Source organism: Mesocricetus auratus, unplaced genomic scaffold (assembly GCF_017639785.1).
Source record: "Mesocricetus auratus isolate SY011 unplaced genomic scaffold, BCM_Maur_2.0 Super-Scaffold_100029, whole genome shotgun sequence".
NCBI classification, from domain to species: domain Eukaryota; kingdom Metazoa; phylum Chordata; class Mammalia; order Rodentia; family Cricetidae; genus Mesocricetus; species Mesocricetus auratus.
The window spans coordinates 123624-136150 of NW_024429210.1; the positions used below are offsets into that span (position 1 = coordinate 123624).

Consider the following 12527-nt stretch of genomic DNA (forward strand, 5'->3'; position numbering starts at 1 on the left):
AGCAGGGGAGAGGAGGACATGGGGGAGCAGGAAGGCTGAGTTGAGAGAAGAATAGAGGAGAGCAGGATGAGAGACACCAAAATAGAGGGAGCCTTTATAGTTTTGAAGAGAGATCAGGCGCTAGTGAGATCTACAAGGATGACACCAACTGGCAAACTAAGCAGTAGTGGAGAGACTGCCCTAAATGCCCATCCCTAGCTTACCAGACCTGAATGGTGAGTGCCCAACCCTTCTTCACCTGTGCCATCTTCACTATTGTTACAGAAAGTCTTGCCATGTCATGCTGGCTTTCAGTTCCTGTGACTCCTCATGAGAACTCTGCTATCTTGTGTCTCACCCCATTAAAGACCTGCCTCCCTGATGAGTTTGACAACTTCCTTATATTCCATCCTAGAACCTAAATTTTCAAATTCTTTATGAACAATGTATACAGTGGATATGTGATCTTACTGCTGTTTATTTCCAGTGGTGGAAAATATCTTCTTTGCATCACAGGTAAAGAATGAGAACTACAGCCCGATCTGAAGGAGTTCATCACCACCTAACCCCTGATCCGGAGGGTAAGCCTCACAAGATATCACCTTAGCTCTCTTCTCTGACATCTTTTTTGTTCTTCTCAGAAGCATTGTCCTGATCAGTTTTGATAGTTTGGGGGTAAGATTGAAAAGGCCAGTGCTCACTGACTCAGGTTCCTGTGACAGGATATTTCATCCTTAATTGCACAGATGCAACTGGATTTTTGGAAATGCTTTCTTGTGTCATAACAAAACATTTATATTTCCTTTCAATCACTCCCAGTGCCAGTTAATTGTAGAACATGTGAATGTATACAGTAATACCCTTAACATATTTATCATCTATTTAACAAATATTACTAATTTATTTGTTCTCAGTTTTACTTTCTAAAACTTCCAACTCCTCTGTACCAGTACAGAAATTTTTAGTGTAATTGAGTTTTTGTTTCCCTGTGACAACCTTTTACTTTTTCATGTTTCTTTTCATCCGTTTTAGAATTTTTGTTAGCCTGATATTCCTCTTTTCTATAGATAATCTTCAATTCAAAGACTGAGATTTCCAGGAATTCTAGAAAATAGTCACAATATCCTGTAGCACACCGAGTTTGGATCAAGATCATAGGTAAATGGTTATCACAAAGATGCTAAAAGTATTCTATGGAGGTTGTGATATAAATGACTCAAGATAGTTTCTAAAATATGTTATTCAATATAAAAACAGTTGTCTTCATCACTGATCAGTGTGTAGGTGATTTAGTAAGGGAAAGGGGAAGTGAGTCATGTTGCTAATAGAAGAATGAGAATGACATTAATAAGCGAGCCCACTGGTGAAGGACATAAAGCTAACAGAGGAAGAGCAACTCCAAAAGGAACAGCGTGGGGTTCACAGGGACTCAAGTTTTGGCCTTATGGCAATTTTTATAAAAACGATGGAATTATTTATGAAGGACACAGGTACTGAAACTATCTAGAAATGGATGTTAAAATAGAGGTCAAATAAGTTGTAAAATATGTTGCCTTTTGTCTTTAATTGTAAAAACTGGCAAATATTCAAGTTTCTATTGAAATACCTTGAGCTACAGTGATGTTTGTATAGAAAGCAGGAATGATCAGACTGAGAGAATGCTCATTACCAAGAACTTGAAGGAGCTGCATGAAATATATCTGTGAGCCAGGCCAGCTGCTCCCTTTCCTATGCATCTTTTCCCAAATATATCCATACATCCTTTCTGACATGGAGTGCATGATGGCACACTCATAGAAAGTAGTAACATGTCTAGGCTTGGGGTGTGTGACACTAATATTGAATTTTGTTTATTTTCCTAAAGCAGGGAATTAACTGCTGTCAGGGTATTCTGTGTAGGATTGGCTAGTTAAAGAAAGACCACACTCCAAGATAAACTTTTAAGGCCTATGTAAAAGTAGGAAAGTCCAACCTCTCTAATGGACTGAAGCCCAAACAGCCATACAAAGGCATATTTATTGATTGTTACACCAAGTTGTTTTGGAGGTAAAGTATTCCTCATACCAAGGTCCCTAATCTAATCTATATGACTCACTAAAGAAAGCATCACACACGTTCATGATTTGTGTGTGTGTGTGTGTGTGTGTGTGTGTGTGTGTGTGTGTGGTGAAGGCTACAACACCCCTTCAGAAACCCAATTCTACAAATCCTGGTGTGGTGATATATCATTTATGACTTATTAAAGCTTGCTTGAGAGTACAGAAAGCAAAGTTAGCCACAGAGCCAGGCAGTGGTAATACATACCTTTAATCTTAGCAGCCATACTAGCAAGCCATAGAGCCAGGCAGTGGTGGCATACACCTTTAATCTCAGGACTCAGAAGACAGGCAGACAGATCTCTGTTAGTTCAAGGCCACACTGAGCTACACAAAATTGACCCAGTTCTAAATAGAAACAGCTCACATAAAGGCGATCTCAGCACTTGGGATCACATGCCTTTGATGTCAGGATTTGAGAGGTATAAAAAGAAGAAGCAGCAAAATCTGCAGCCATATTGAGGACAGCATAGCAGTCTGGATTGCACTGTGAGGATAAGTAGAGACAAGCTCACCCATTTTGGCTTGAGGTAGAGTTACCTAGTGACCTGGCTGCTTTGCTTTTCTGATCTTCAGTTTGACACTTGAACCTCAATATCTGTCTCTGAATTTTTATTAATTCATGTCAAAGCAATCACTGTTTGTCACAAAGAATCTTTACAGTTTACCACAATGATTCTTCAAGGAAAAAGTACTGCTCAAAAACAACTACTCATTCTAATGTCACCCCAAATATGGCAACTCTGCTAAATTCCTACAACATTGCTTGGAGTGTGTGATACTGACCCTCTATTTAGCTTATTTGCATAAAGCAGAGAATTAGCTACCATCCAGGTTCTTTGAGGCCATGCTTTCACAAATGTGCACCTTCCTGGGATGAGTATTTAAAGGAGGAAGAGACTCATTGAAGACAATAGAAGAAGGAATAAATAATTTCATTAGGTTTTTCACACTAACCAAGAGGTGTCCTCATAATGTCATCAGGCATTAGAGACTTGTTGGCTGGGGAAACTGTGGCACCTTGTGGCAACCATATATTACTGCAAGGACTTGTTTTGCAAAATTTAAGGACACTGACACATTACACTTATTATACAATTTTTAACATTATCTGAAAATCTCAAAGAGACTTGGAAACTTCAAACCTTTGATACTGCATACAGTGTAAAAAAAAAAGCTTATGTCTGTGGCAGTCCTAGGCCAGAGTGGGGAATCTACTGGTGTTATTACTAATATTATGTATAGGTTTTTGATGGAGACAAAGTGTTTATTTCATCTTATGTGTAGTTCATCATCCAGTAAGTTAGGGAATGATCTCAAAGCAGAAACTGACTGTTTTAACTTTTTCTGAGTATAGTAATCTGGGATGGCATCTGTGGTCTCTTATAGTCTGTAGCACATGTATTCAGCTTTTGGGGTCTCCATTATCAACCTTAGTATTTTGAGTATTATGTGCTGAGGAGTTTTCTTTTCTAATCCAGTCTACTTAGTGTTATGCATGGTTCTTGTACCTTCATAGCCATCTGCTTCTTTAGGTTAGGAAAATTTTCTTCTATGATTTTGTTGAAATTATTTTGTTTACCTTTGACCTGTGGTTTTTCTCCTTCCTCTATTCCTGTTAGCAGTAGATTTGGAATGTTTTCAGTCTCCAATATTTTCCTGGGTGTTCTGTGCCAGGATTTTTAACCTTTTTTTACTATAGAATCCATTCCTTCTATCATGTCCTTAGTGAATGAGATTCTCTCTTCCATCTCCTGTATTCTGTCAGTGAGATTTTGTTAAACTTAAGACTCACAAAAAAAACAGTTCCACAATTCTGAGCCAAATTTAAAGCAAACTTTAGTTAAATACTGGTCAGGATGATGAACTCTGGCTCGATCCATTTTAGACCTCCCAGGAAATGGACACAAGTCACTTTTTGCAGGGGCATAAAATGGCAGAAACACAGATCCACTATATTTTCTATCAGGCCCAATCAGGGGCAAGCATATATCCTATGTAATCCTGCCTATGTACCTCAGGCCTACATCCAGTCAAGCACATCTAATGCAGTTGGATCAAATGACCTGGTTTGGGGAATGCAAACATAAATAATAGCCCACAGCTTTAACTATGCTTCTCACAGCTCACCCCTGAGATCTCTCTTCAAGTTCCTACATTTCTCATTTCCAGATTTCTCTCAGTTTCTATTTTCCTTGTTGATTCTATTTCCACTTTCAGGTCTTGAACTATTTTACTTATTTCTTTCCACTCTGCTTTTATAGATTTCTTTAAGGATTAATTTATTTCCTCTTTAAAGGAATCTATCATATCCATACGGACTATTTTAATGTTTTTTTCTTCTGCTTCAACTGTGATGGAACATTCAAGGCCTACTGTGGTAGAGTTTCTGGGTTCTAATGAACACATACTATGTTTTTACACATCTTGGATTGTGAAGGTTGTAATTCCAGGTGCTAATATCTGGTTCTGTCTGTTGGTTGGGTGTTTTGGTCTATGGTTTTTGTTGCCCTCTCTGGTTCCTAGGGGAGTGTGGTGGCTTCATTGTCTGGGATCCTGATAGGTGTGGCCACTGGGGGTTCCAGGGAAAATGTGCGTCTGGGTGTTGGGAGCTGGCACTATAATAATAGAGATGGTTCAGAGGAGAAAAGGAGTCACAGGAGGGAGGAAAGCAGGGTTTCCACCAGTGTCTGATTAGTCTCCCCCCCTCTTCCCCTCCCCCCCAGGAAGCAGGGTTTACACCAGTGATTAGTCTCCCCCCTCTCCCCTACCCCCTTCCCTCCCCCCCCCAGAATGGGAGCAGAGAATGAGCAGAGGTTGTAGCAGGTCTGCTACAGATCTGGTGTATTAAACTTGGAGGGACTGGGGGAGAGGTCATAATCTGCACTTAGCTTACTTGTCTCCCTGGTAAGAGTGTCCTTAGGTTCCCAGGGAGTGCTTCCTGGACTTGGAAGCTGGGATAAAGCAATGAGTGGAAGGGAGGGGGTTTAGGAAGGGACGATCTCTGTGATACACTAGAGATGAGGTAAGGAAGGAGTAAAGGAGGCTGAAGAAAGTACTCTGCTGCAGATCTGGGGATGAGAGTGGAGGGTTGGATTCAGAGGAGCAGAGTGAGAAGTGAAGATCTGCAGTTAAGCCCACCTGCTTCCCTGGGCAGACTTTCCTGTGTGTTCTTGGAGTTACAGGTTGGGCTTTGCATGCAATAAGTGGGGTGAGGAAAGGATGGAGGGGAAGATCTTTGAGATCCACTGGAGAAGAAGGCACAGAAGGAAGGAATCCACAGCAGGTGACCGGCTGAAAAGCTGGGAGACAGGAGGATTGTATTTGGAGGGGCAGAAGGAGAGGTGACCCTCTGCCCTCAGCCTAAATGCCTCCCAGGCCTGAGTGACATTATTTATATTCATACACATGTGTTTGGCTATTCTGAGCCAGGATAAGAGAAGAATCCTTTTGCAGTAGATAGTGGTTAATACAGAGACTCATAACTATTTAAAATGGTAATAAGTTACCATGATGGGTCATCTGAAGAGGGATCATTTGTATTAACCTCCCACTATTGAAATCTCAGGAAACATTGAGAAAAAAATGTAAGCATCTGAAGTATTGTGAAGGGTTCTTTTGGGGGCATGACGTAGCTGAAGAACACAACAACTCATAGTAGCATGAATAAGGAAGGACTTTCTAAGGCGACAACACTTACTTGGTGAGGAGCAATTAGCAACTGATGGTAGTGAAAATAGGGACTAATTTATCTCTGGGGTTGTGGCTTCTGGCAAGTTACTCAAGACCCAATAGATTGCTTCACTAACAGTTGCATATGGTCAGCACTAACTGTACTCAATGAGCTATTTTTTTTTAAAGTACATTCAGTCCACAGCAATTGAGGTTAATGAATAACAGCGTGTGAGTGGTCGCCAGTGGGAGCTAGATAAGATGCATTTTTTAATTGTAAATCATTGTATGTTTGAATGAATGTTTCAAAGAACAAATAACTGTTTTAACTGTTAAAAATTAAATTTAAAAATTTTAATATAATTAACTATTAAAAATAATCATAAAATTAATTTTTATTAAAAACTGGTGGTGGCATATTAATGTTAAAGAAGATGTTAAATGTAACTTCCATTAGTGGTGGAATTTACTAAGTAGAAGCACACAGCATGTAATTAAAATGTAAATATTGAAATGTATATATTGACTTACCAGTAACCACTTCATTTTTCTGCCTTTATGCTATTTCTGCTCTTGTTCTAAGGTCTACTTTTGGTCTTCCATGACAGATTCTATTGACCAGCTCACATATTTCACTGAACTAATTATAATTAACATACAGATAAAATCTATTTGTTGTTGTAATGATTAAGAATGCTTAAAATTTTATTTTCTCTAGGGATAATTTCAATGAAATGTAAATTGTAGCTGAAATGTTTTTATATAAAATACTCCTAATTGTCTTTTTAATGTTTAACTTGCCACATAATACATGTCAGAATGTTCCATACATATAGACATGTAAAAGGTATAGTTGGTTAGCTTAGTGTTTACTTATTTCTAACTTCTAGAGCACACACACACACACACACACACATTCACTCACTCTTCTATACATCTTGTCTACACTTTCCCCCACCTGTACTCCTACCAGTTAACCCATCCCACCTCCCTTCTTCACTAGAGCCATTCTTCTTCCCTGTCTCTTCAAAAAAAAGGGAAGGCCTCTTGAATTTTTACCCTTTGAATCTTAGTGGTAACCAACAGATGTCTCATTGGAATAAATTCCATTCAATAGGAGGAAAATAAAACCTAGTACAGTAAGTAAACCATATGTGTTTGTTTGTTTGTGTGTGTGTGTGTGTGAGAGAGAGAGAGAGAGAGAGAGAGAGAGAGAGAGAGAGAGAGAGAGAGAGAGAGAGAGAGAGAAGTTTCCTTCTACTACACATATATAGACAGACATTTTCAGTTTAACTTTTGAATGAAATTTTTCTGGTCAACTTTATTTCTACTTCACTTCTATTTTAATCACTGTGAATTTAGTAGGTAGTTTTATTTGGCTGCTGTATCTACAGCAGCAAATATCTGTTTTAATCAAATCTTTGTCTAATCTTTTAAATAAAGCATATGACCTTCTTTTGCTTATATTTTCAACTATGTTTTGAGGCAACAGGTAAATTAAAAGCATGATACTTGAATATTTAGGAGTGTTCTAAAATTAATGAGACATGATAATAATTTTCTAATTTGAGTTCAATTAAACTTAAAATTAGAGGGGGTGGGTTTTGAGGTCGTATATATGCTCAAGCTGTGCCCAGTAAGACTACTTCCGTTGAGCCAAGATGTAAGACTCACAGATGCTTCTCTAGCAACCCATCTGCCTGCATGCTGCCATGTCATGATGATAATGGACTAATCCTGGAAGTGTAAACCACTGCATTTATAAGAGTTTTCACGGCTATAGTGTCTCTTCGCAGCAACCGAAAACCAAACTAAGACACTAGTTCTTCTGAAGTGACTTAGATGCAAACAAACCTTTGATAAATACAGTGAAGGAAGTGGTGCACAAGTTAATGTCAAGAATTTCTCAGGGGATGGAGAGATGACTCAGCAGTTAAGAGCACTGGCTGCTCTTCCAGAGGACCCAGGTTCTATTGCCAGCACCCTCATGGTGGCTCACAACTGTAACTCCAGTCCCAGGAGACCCAACATCCTCTTCTGGAGCCTCCAAAGACATTAAACACACATGGAGCACAGACACATGTAGGTAAGGCACCCATATATACATAGAAATATTTTAAACACCTCAAAAAAATTCAGGTGTGATGGCCAAAACCACTGATTGCTGGCACTTGAAGATTAAAGATGGTGGATCACAGGTTGAACAGCCTGGTCTAGACAGAGAGACTCCATCTTTATTTAATTTTTAGAAAAATACTGAGAATATGAAGAAGCTGCCCTTGCCAGCAAAGTGCCTACCTAATAAGCATGAAAACCAAGGTTGGAGCCCAATTAAAAAGCCAGCAGAACATATTTATCATTCCACAATTGAAGAGGATGGGAATGGAGAAGGCAGGGAGATCCCTGGAAGCAGAGGCCAGTTAGCTTGGGTGGAGAGCCACTCAGTGAGAGATCTTGTCTCAAAGAAATGATGGAAGAGACACAAGGTAGTTCTCAGACCATGCACATGTATCATAAAGAGGGGCACAAATACACCATAGACATGTAAATACACAAACCATAAAGAGGCATACACACTATAGACAAACACACACCACAGATACACACACACACATGCACACCATAAAGAGGCATACATACACATACACACACACCATAGAGATGCATACATACATAGATGCACGCATATGCATGACACCTGCAACCACGCACATTCTCTCTGTCTCTCTAGGAAAATACAGATTATTAAAACTGGATCAAGATAAGACAGGAAATCTGAATAGACAAGAATGCAAACCTGCAATCTTAAATGATGGGTAAGGGAACAAATGCTTGTTACTCCCTAGCTCCAGAGTGTGAGGCAGGTGGATCCCCAAGTTCAAGGATTGCTATATACAAAGGAGACCATTCCTCAACATTAGAGAGAGAGAGAGATAGGCAGGCAACACCATATTCAATATCCTCTGTCTGTCCTTCACCCAAAGTACCAGTTTACTAGAACATTACTGCTGAATTATACCAAAATGTATGGAACAGAAAATCTCTGATTCATATAAAAACTGATTTCACAAAACTATCACATTCCTGTAACAAAATGAGTTGAAAATGCAGCAAAGAAAATTTATAGAATGATATCACTTAAAAGTTCAGCTGCCAGCAGCACTTGGGAGGCAGAGGCAGGCAGACCTACATGAGTTCAGGGCCAGCCTGATCTACAAAGTGAGTTAGAGGACATCCAGAACCATTATACAGAGAAACCCTGCCTCAGGAAGGAAGAAAAAACCTCAGCCAGCAAACCACATCTAGGACAGCAAATAAAACAACACATTCCAGGGGAAATGAACCCTCACCTTCTCAGAATAAAAAATTTAACTAAGATCCTAGAATTAAACCCCAGAGAAAATCTCTTTGATCTTGAGGTACCCTGTGATTCCCAAAGAGAAATTTTCATGGTTGGGGGTTCCTCTATGCCACCCAGATGAGGGGCATGCGGTTAAGAACCTTGGTGCCTGCTGAGTGCAGAGCAGGAGCGCTGTCTTAACACCCTGCAATGCATAGGAAGCCCTTCCAACAGTGAGATTCTGCCACAAGCTAAGATTTCTTAGGTTCTGTGGTTAGAATTAAAATGGCCCCATAGGCTCCCATATTTGAACAATTGGTCCTCAGTTGGTGACAATATTTGGGAGGCTTAGAATGTATGGCCTTGTTAGAAGAAGTAAGGCAAGCTTTCCTTCATGTTGCAGTTAAAGCTTCCACGTGTAGCATGCTAAACCCAGCCAAGAAAAACTCTTGGCAAAAACAGTCATGTCCATGGTGTTTTATCACAGCAACAAGAGGAGAGGGGAAGGAGGGAAAGGAGGGGAAGGGAAGGGAAGGGAGGGGAACACAGTACACATATCTAAGAAAGGACTTAACCCTGAACACCTTTGAAACTCCTAAATCTCCAAGTATATGATAAAAAAACAAACTAATAAGGCATCAAAAGACAAATTATTACCCAAAAGAATACAGAGAAACCTTGTCTCATAAAAGACAAATTATTACTTACAAAAAAAGTGCTGTGTTAAGATCTGAGAGAAGGGAGAGAGAAGAGGTTCAGGAGTTCAAGGTCATCCCAGCACAGTGAGATATACTGAGGGCATATAAGACATTGTCAAAAAAAGTTATGTTTGCCATAACTAACAATCCTGGGCTAACACACACTTATGGTTAAAAGAAATACGTTCACACAAATGGATGTAGTCCAGGCTAACATTGGCCCAAAATAGATATAGAAGCATTGTTCTTTTGGAAAAGTTGCAGGAGGAATAAAACTTACCTAGAGATAGCAAATAAACTGATTGAAACTCCCAGATGGCTTCATTATTCTCTTGTTCTCAATATAATAGAAACTCTCCAGCATTCATAGCCAAATTATTTGGAGAAAATTTGTCCTGTATAAATTTCAAAGTAGTTATTGACCAGGCCAAGCATTCTATAATCAGTTCCAACTGGTAAGCCTTCCCCAATAAAGGATACTGCAAACACCTAAATCAAGGGTGGAAAAATGCATTTAACATACATAACATGACATTCTGCAAAGTTTAAGGTGGTAAGTTACTCCATTATTGAATGGCTATGCAAGAGCATTACTCAGTCTCTTCTGGTTCTGCATTGCCTGGCCTCTGCTCCTCTCTTGTTCTCACTTATCCTGCCTCACTGACCTTCACATGTTTCCTACCCCAGACTTTATCCAGGTCAATGCCACCAACAGGCTCGGCAGCCTCGCAAAGTAAGTTCTTTATATTAGCTCTGCACTAGCACAGCACATCTTGAGAGACCCCTGAGTAACTTCTTAGACATTAGACAACTATATATTATCAGCCAGGTCCAGTAGTACGTGAAATCCTGGCTACAACAGAGACTAGGTCAGGACCTAGTTCAAGACAAGCTTGTGCAACATAGCAAGCCTTTGTCTCAAAATAAACGATAAAAGAGAAAGGATGCAGCTAGCAGGTAAAGGATGTAACTACCATGAACAAAGTCCAGGCTCAGTCAGTGGTGTGTGTGTGTGTGTGTGTGTGTGTGTACATGTGTCTGTGTGTATGAACCCCTCCCCAAACTGCACCCATATCCCAGTGATCCGAGTCCTAGCTCATTTCAAAGCTCTGCAACGACCTGTTGTCCTTACAGGAACCTGACACAAGAGAAATAGTCCAGGATTTCCTTCATGCACTTTGAAAATTAGCCTCTTTGGGAGAGGCTGTTCTACCACAAGTCTGGGAACCTATGGCTGGGGCTTAGGGAAGCCCCGTGATGCCTGGGCATACCAATACCTTTACAGAAGCAGCAATTCCCAGAACTTCCCTGGGCAACAAACCATACCACATCCATTTGTTGTTTTGTTTTTTGTTTTTTTTTTCCAGCAAGCAAAAAGTAGTCCATTTCAGGTATTTCAGGTGGTATATCCTCACCACTTAAGGAACTACCTCCATGGAACAAGGTGGCAGAAACAAATACAAAGAGTACCAACCAGAGGAGTCTACTGTTCACACTCAGAAGACACATGCTGAGGAGAGGCAGCAGTCTGAGGCTTGGTGAGAACTCATGGAGACAGGACCAGCATATTCAGCCTGAGGTAGAGGTAAGAAGCTAGTGGCCTGGGATAAATATTGATCTAGTACCTCAGACCCCAAAGGTTACCTAGGTCTCCTCACTGACACCCACATTCAGGGGGTCTGGATCAGTCCCATGCTGGTCTCTCAGTCATCAGTCTGGGGCCCATGAGCTCCCCTTAGTTCTGGTCAGCTGCTTCTGTGGGTTAAACCAGCCTAGTCTTGACTCCTTCGCTCATCACTCCTCCCTCTCTGCAACAGTATTTATCCTGGGCATCCGAATGTACTTTGGGAGCCCATTCTACAGGGAGGGATGCTCTCCCATCCTGGGCGCATAGGGGAGGGCCTAGGCCCTGCCCTGGATGATATGACAGACTTTGGAGATTCCCCATGAAGGGTCTCACCCTCTCTGGAGAGTGGAGTAGGGATTGGGTGCGGGATTGGGGGCGGCTGGGGGAGGAGGGGAGGGAGAGGGATCTGAGATTGACATGGGAAGCAAGGTTGTTTCTAATTTAAATAAATAAATATTAAAAACAAAACAAAACAATTGCAGAATACTCCCCCATAGGCATATCAATCAACTCTGTATTCTGGAAGGATTTATGCATAAATCAAATGAACACTGTGAATCTCAGAAGAAGAAGAAGAAGAAGAAGAAGAAGAAGAAGAAGAAGAAGAAGAAGAAGAAGAAGAAGAACAAGAACAAGAACAAGAACAAGAACAAGAACAAGAACAAGAACAAGAACAAGAACAAGAACAAGAACAAGAACAAGAACAACAAGAAGAAGAAGAACAAGAACAAGAACAAGAACAAGAACAACAAGAAGAAGAAGAACAAGAAGAAGAAGAAGAAGAACAAGAACAACAAGAAGAAGAAGAACAAGAAGAAGAAGAAGAAGAACAAGAACAAGAAGAACAAGAACAAGAAGAACAAGAACAAGAACAAGAAGAACAAGAACAAGAAGAACAAGAACAAGAACAAGAAGAACAAGAAGAACAAGAAGCTGCTGCTGCTGCTAGTGGCCAGCTGCTGTTTTGCTTTTCTGATATTCAGCTTGAAGTTTGAACCTCAATATCAGTCTCTGGGTCATTTATTAATTTGTGTATCTTAGGCAGGACTGGAATTCCAATCCTTTTATTTAAGCCTCCTGAGTGCTGGATTTACAAATGTGTATCAACACCTCTG

General features: G+C 40.3%; 1 long non-coding RNA gene across 1 annotated transcript; it reads left to right on the forward strand.

Annotated features, from left to right (window-relative positions):
- The first annotated feature begins 405 nt into the window (after nucleotides 1–405).
- On the forward strand, nucleotides 406–11364 carry LOC121134652. The gene is made up of 3 exons (XR_005871763.1): nucleotides 406–560; nucleotides 1047–1137; nucleotides 11153–11364. It is a non-coding gene; the product is annotated as an uncharacterized LOC121134652 (long non-coding RNA).
- The last annotated feature ends 1163 nt before the right edge of the window (nucleotides 11365–12527 follow it).